We start from the raw sequence: 6,844 nt of genomic DNA on the forward strand, positions 1-6,844 counted from the left end.
TAAAGCTTCAACCTGCCAAGATTGTTTGAGATTGACTTAGAAGGTTAGGAGTAACTAACCAACAAGCTTTACAAAATAGAAATTAGGGTTAACCTCAATTCTGAACCCCTTAGAACATATCCCTATAGTTTTTAGTATTTACATACAAACTTTGGTTTATAATAGCCTAATATATTCAACATTGTCTAAAGCTTCAACCTGCCAAGATTGTTTGAGATTGACTTAGAAGGTTAGGAGTAACTAACCAACAAGCTTTACAAAATAGAAATTAGGGTTAACCTCAATTCTGAACCCCTTTGAACATATCCCTATAGTTTTTAGTATTTACATACAAACTTTGGTTTATAATAGCCTAATAGGCTCGGAGGAGTTAGGGGTGCAAACAAACACACATTTAGTCTTTGTATATATATATAGATAAGAATGGCGTATTAAGTTAGCTATATGCATTTCCTTGTTACTTTTTAAACTCTTATTTATTAGGTAGTTTGCTTGGATAAGACTTCAATGATAATAACTATTGATATTCAGGGTATTTATTTTTTTTATGAACGGCACAAAGTTTAGAATTAAATTAACTTTGCTTTATTCGTTGAAACGAGAAAATTAGTGTTTCTGACTCTGACATGTATGTACATATTGTATAACATATTAGGGGATTTATTTACTTCCGTGTATCTTACTTCCGTTGACTTTCATTTGAGGAAAAAACAGCTTCTGTAACATAAACAGCACTTTGCAGCTGGTTTCACACAGGATTGTTAAACATTATACACTAATGTTTATATTTAGTATTTGTTTCCGGCTGGATGATTTGATGGTCGCTCAAAGATACACAAGGACTATTTGCCTTAACTGCCATTAATTTCGAGTTAGTAGACGAGAAGGTTATTGTTTACCGAGTAGTTAGATTTGATAGTTCCTCTTATAAACCAATCACGTCCCAAAGTGCAGAACGTAAACAGTAAACTCTAACTACAGGGCCACGCCAGGCCTGTTCGTTAAAGGAAATGTGCTTTTCGTGTATAAAAGTGTGCTTTTCGTGTAGGTTCCTGTTCAAACAGTAACCTACCTATTAAAATGAACAATGAAAATAAAACTTTTTCATTTCCGCAATAGATATACTGATATATATTTAAAAAAATGTTTTTCTTGTTATTGTACATTTGAGCTGATCTTTGTGAAATTATACATATAATATAAATCTTTAAAGGCGGACAGTCCTTTTAGATCCATCTTTTTGCTGTTAGTAGTCTGTCTAACATTAGAATATTCATAAAACATTCAACGTCGTCACTCAAAATATCTGATGTTTTTAACCTGAAAAGTTTGTTTGTTTGTTTGTTGTTAAGCGCCAAGCTACACAATAGACTATCTGTGTTATGCCGAGTACGGGTATATAAAAACCCGAGTTTTAGCGTTATAAGCCCACTGACAATCGGAGGGGACAAAGGATTTTGAACAGTTTTGTTTGTTTGTTTGTTTTAGAGTAAAACTACATTAAGCTATGTGTTGTGTCCCCGTGGGGAATCTAACCCTGGATTAAAGTTGTAAGGCCGTTAACTGATCACTGATCCACCGGGGGACTAATAAACAGAACTTTCAGCGTTTACTTCTCTGTCATTTTGATTATCGTAAATTACACAAACACCAAATTCTAAGATAACCGTGATGTGAATTTCCTGTCGTTTTTGATACTCTGACCATAGTAGGAAGGGTGTTCGCTATAATTCAATTTTTGATTTCAAACACGAAATTAGTTAGGTTTAGTTTTGAATTTCGCGCAAGGCTACACGAAGGCTATCTGAGCTAGCCGTCCCTAATTTAGCTGTGAAAGACTATAGAGAAGGCAATTAGTCATCACAACCCTCACATTATAACGCCTTCACTGCTGAAACAGTGGAAATGTTTGGTGGAATTTGTTTGTTTATTTAGAATTAAGCACAAAGCTACACAATGGGCTATCTAGCGTTGTAAGTCCGCAAACATACCGCTGTGCCACAGGGGGGCGTTTGGTGGAAATAAGATTCAAATCCGCGATTTGCAGATTACGAATCTAGCGCCCTAACTACCTGGCCATGCCGGGAACATTAATTAAGCGAACATTTAATTTGATACGTATTAAAATATTTAAGAATTTTTTTAATTGAAGCTGTTAGTAAAGCCGTTCAGTGAAATATCTGCGCTGTGTCTGAAGCAGGTATCGAAGCTCTAATTCTAATGTTATAAGCCATGAATGTTGCCGCTAGTTCATCGAGGGAAACCCGAAGCTACTTTTATATGAGCTTTTAAGTTATTTTTCATAAATACTGAAAAGTTGAGGTCCACAATATATGTAATGATATAAAAACTTGTAGATTTTATTACCACTTTAGTTATATATATATATATATATATATACGAGCTGAATGACCGTCATATAACGGGAAATAATAATTAATTTTTCTTTTCAAAATTGTATCTAAATAAATGTTTTATGAAGATGTTTTCTAAAAATTATTTATAAGCTAGTAACAATATGTGTAAGGAGAATGACCATCCTATTTCTAGTATTTCAAGAAAACAACATTTTTTTTATATTTGGTCATCTTCGTTAAGTATTGCTTGATTAGCATTTTGATTACTGTATATTTTTAAGTATGTTCAAATGTTCTTCTTGGTAAATCCTTATAGATTGAAACATGCAAAAAAAAACAAAAAAAACTGATTCTCAAAGACATATACCTACTTGGTCAATTGTTTCACCCTGCAACTTATTAATTGTGATGGTACAGGCAGTGAAATTTATTATAAATGTGAGGTGAAGAAGTGTACTTTAATTTGGGCGTTTGCAAAATAGAAATGTGCTGCTGGTAAAACATTCGGGTTGTTATAGAGTTGTAGCCGAAGGTTCCGATTGGACAAAATTTGGTGATGTTGCGTCAATGTGTCTTCTTGACAACCAAGTAAACCTAATGGGGAATTTCAGCCAACGATTATGATTTTTGTGCGTCAGCAATACCAAACGTAGGGTGCGCATATACCCGATTCGATTTTATTTCTCATTACGATCTCTACCAACCTACCCTCAAATCTAATTATATGCCCAAAGGAGCGCATCGCCTGTTATATATATATGTGTGTGTGTGTGGCTATATCGCTAATTCATCTAATTTTTTGTGTGGGATAAGCTGTCATGATACTCAGTTTAGTGCCTTAAGTAAAATAAGATGAACAATGTTTACTAACAAAGAGCCTTTTGAAGCTTAAGCATAATAATGCTGACTAGTATAACGTTTTACAAGATTTAAGCTTAAATGATTCTCTCTAATTCAGGATAATTACTTGAGTAAGTCAACGTGGTTCAATTCTCAATAATACAACTTAACATTTTACGTTACGCTTATTTTTTCAAACAAAGGTCAAGTGCTCAAACAATGCAAAATTTATCAATACATCAGAAGACTAAAAAAATGTGATCTATGTTAAACTATGATTTATATCAAAAACATCAGTGTTATTGTACAAAGTAGTGCATTGTATATGAAATTCATATATGATAATGTATGAATTATGTATAAATCATACGTGCTTGTGTAGTCAGAAGTTTTTCCTATCGAAAAATAACTTATTCATGTCTTGATTTACATTCCTAATAATTTATATAAAAATAACTATTTAAAGCTTTGACAACCGGAAATCAATTGTTATTAAGGTAGAGGACCGGATGTGGTCTAATAGTTAATGCGCTAGGATTGTGCATTCAAAGGTTCAGCGTTTGCGTCCCGTTGCTGCAAATAATCCGCACTCCGTACTTTGAAGCGGTGGGTTCGTGTGCTCTATAGGAGGGACGAGCTAATAGTACTATTAGTTCAGACAAGGACAGCCCAATGGTTGACGGTAGATTTGTTTACTGGCTGTCTTTCTTCTAGTGTGTCGGTTGAAAATTAGGGACGGTTATGCGCAAATGACTTTCATGTAATTTTACGCGAAAATTACAAATAAGGAAACATCCTTCAGGTAAGATACAAAAACGTCTTTAAAATATTTGTTGGAAGAGCTTAAGAAGCCCTCTTCCCCAGTGGTTCAGCAGAAAGTCTACAGGATTACGATGCCAAAGATCGAGTTTCGATACTCGTGATGGGCAGAACACAAGCAGCCCATTGTATAGCTTTATGCTTAACCAAACCAAAACTTAAGAATAACTTCATCTATAGAGGGGAATTATTTGAACAAACAGGCATCAGATTTTCTTCGTTAAAGAAACTCTATTCACTTATAAGTTAATTTTGAGTTCAATTAACCATACAAATTATTTTCAAAACTATTCTAGAAGAGTATTTAATGTTGTTCAAAATAAATGGATACAGGAATTGAATAAAGGAATGATAAGAATATCATACAAAATACAATTTCACAAATTAATGTTTCACATACTTTCCAGTCTGTTTTAATATTAAACGCAAACTTTGTTTGTTTGTATGAAGCACAGAGCTACATGATGGGCTATCTGTACTGTTTGTTTGTCAGTTGGATGTTGAAACAGCTTCTCAAGCAAATGAAAACGAAAAAAGAAAATCTCTCTGGGATGTGAATAACAAATTTCCTCTATAATTCTTGAGGTCAGCTTTCCAGTCCGGAAATTCTAAACTCGCTTATGATATCCACCGGAAGTGTATTGGTTTGTGTGAATTATATATACATTTCTGTTGGATAGGCAAGTGAATGAAACTAGCTATAGCTAAGTTGCACTCAACCAAAAAAAAAGACAAATAGTTTTGTGGGTGTGGAGTGAATTGAGTCATGGTAGATGTGCTTTTCATATTTTATACACTTTTGATTGTGCTCAGAGTTTTACTGACAAAGAAAGCGAATAGTAAGTTTAGTTATGGACATCAGATATTTATTTCTTTTTGTTTTGTGATTTACGAATCTTAATGATTAACTCATTGAAAAAAAATTTAACTATGATTTCCATAACAGCAAAAGTCGAAAGGCTTGAATAACAATAAATTTCATTAACACCGCGCATAATTATCGACGGATAATTGATATATATGCAATATTTTAGTTAGGAATCATTTTCACTTTCGCTCAATTTTATGCGCCTTAGACATCTGCGTCAAAGTATTAAGGTTTCTTTAACTACTCCTCTGAAGAGCATCTTTACTGCCTGGAGTCATTTAATAAGATGCCATACATGATCGATAGGATTGACGCCCGGTAAGCGTGAAGGACACTCGTTTGTTCAATACACTCTTTGAGGAATTTATGTACCAGCTTATATGGGAGGTACGCAGACTTTATCATCCTTGAGGTTAAAGTCAGGATCATTTGCATCAGCATATGACAGAGTAAAGATTGGAGGATGTTTTCGCTATGATATATGGCATTAATGATACTATGATTTAAAGAATGGTACATCCGATAATGCTTATTCCTGTCCATACTATACCTCCACCATCGCCATATGTGTGACTTTCCTGTATAGAAATGGGGGTGGATTTGGTTCTATATTCTCGCGAGATTAGTATACCCCTGATATTTTAACGTAGAGTGCAGTGCGACACATCTGTAGAAAATGATATTGTTCGACATATTGTTGGGCTATTATACGTGTCCTTGGCACAAATGTAGGCGAACTGTTTATGACTTGTTATGAGCTAAATAAATTTTATTAAGTATCTAGCATAAAGGTCGGTCTGGTGAAGTTTGTTTTTAATCGTCTCCATAGTGACACGGCATTCAGTTGCGGCAACGAACATATAATTCAGTCTCATAATATATACTCTACATTTAAGGAGAACCAGAATGAACAGAAGGCGATCGTATGTTTGTGTTGTAAATTACGATCTACACAGAATATGCTAAACATGCGTACCATTGGTCGATTGCTTTCCACATAAATGAAACATTAAGATGTCTTCTATAAACACGAACAGTTCTATATACATGAACAGTTTAAAGTTTAAAGATCCATGATGTGCATATTTCAGACTATACGAATTGTCATCATAATTCTGATTTCCATATTTCGTTTTGGTTGTTGTTAAGCACAAAGCTTCAAAATGGGTAATCTGTGCTCTTCCCACCACGGGTACCGAAACCTGATTTTTAGCATCAGAAGCCTGGAGACTTACCTTTAAATGGGGGGGGGGGCTGAGTTGTTTAACAATAAACTGAAGTGATAACCTAAATTATTCTAGTACAGTGGTTTTGCTGTGGATAGCTATAATATTACAAATTCTGATTATAATTTATTTTGTGCAGTGTAGTTCACACATCTTTTTGCTGCTATGTTTCATCACCTGCGAAAACGCATTAGCTTTGACAACAATGACTTAAGAATTATATCTTGTTAAGACGGTAAAATTTATGGAATTGCAGGTCAGGATGATCTAGAAGTTGGGTCGTAAAAGTCGTTAATACTATTGCTTAAATAAGTCCGGCGGGGTGACTTATTGTTCTAAATCACTGTCCTTGGTAAGAGGAGCTGATTAGGAACTGAAACTGTGTGTTCCACAAAACAACTTGTTTACCGCACCAGCCATCTTTAATATGGACGAGGTGTAATGAACATCATTATATTTTATTTTATAGCTCAATCCTTAAGCATTTTCCAATTATGTACATCAAAGGGCTTAGGTACTTAGCGTATCCTTTCTTATCATTGCGATTAAAACTTGTTTTAAATAGTATGATCAATGGTTTGACCGGATATCTGGCAACTACCAAGTAAAAATTCATAAACATGATTAACACTATTAGTCATTAATTTTAAGTGTCTCATATATATATTAATGTTGTGACGGATTTATAATTCTATATTTATTTTAATATCGATGTTTGTTTAAATTAAATTTAT

This window comes from Limulus polyphemus, unplaced genomic scaffold, assembly GCF_000517525.1.
Source record: "Limulus polyphemus unplaced genomic scaffold, Limulus_polyphemus-2.1.2 Scaffold114, whole genome shotgun sequence".
NCBI classification, from domain to species: Eukaryota; Metazoa; Arthropoda; class Merostomata; order Xiphosura; family Limulidae; genus Limulus; species Limulus polyphemus.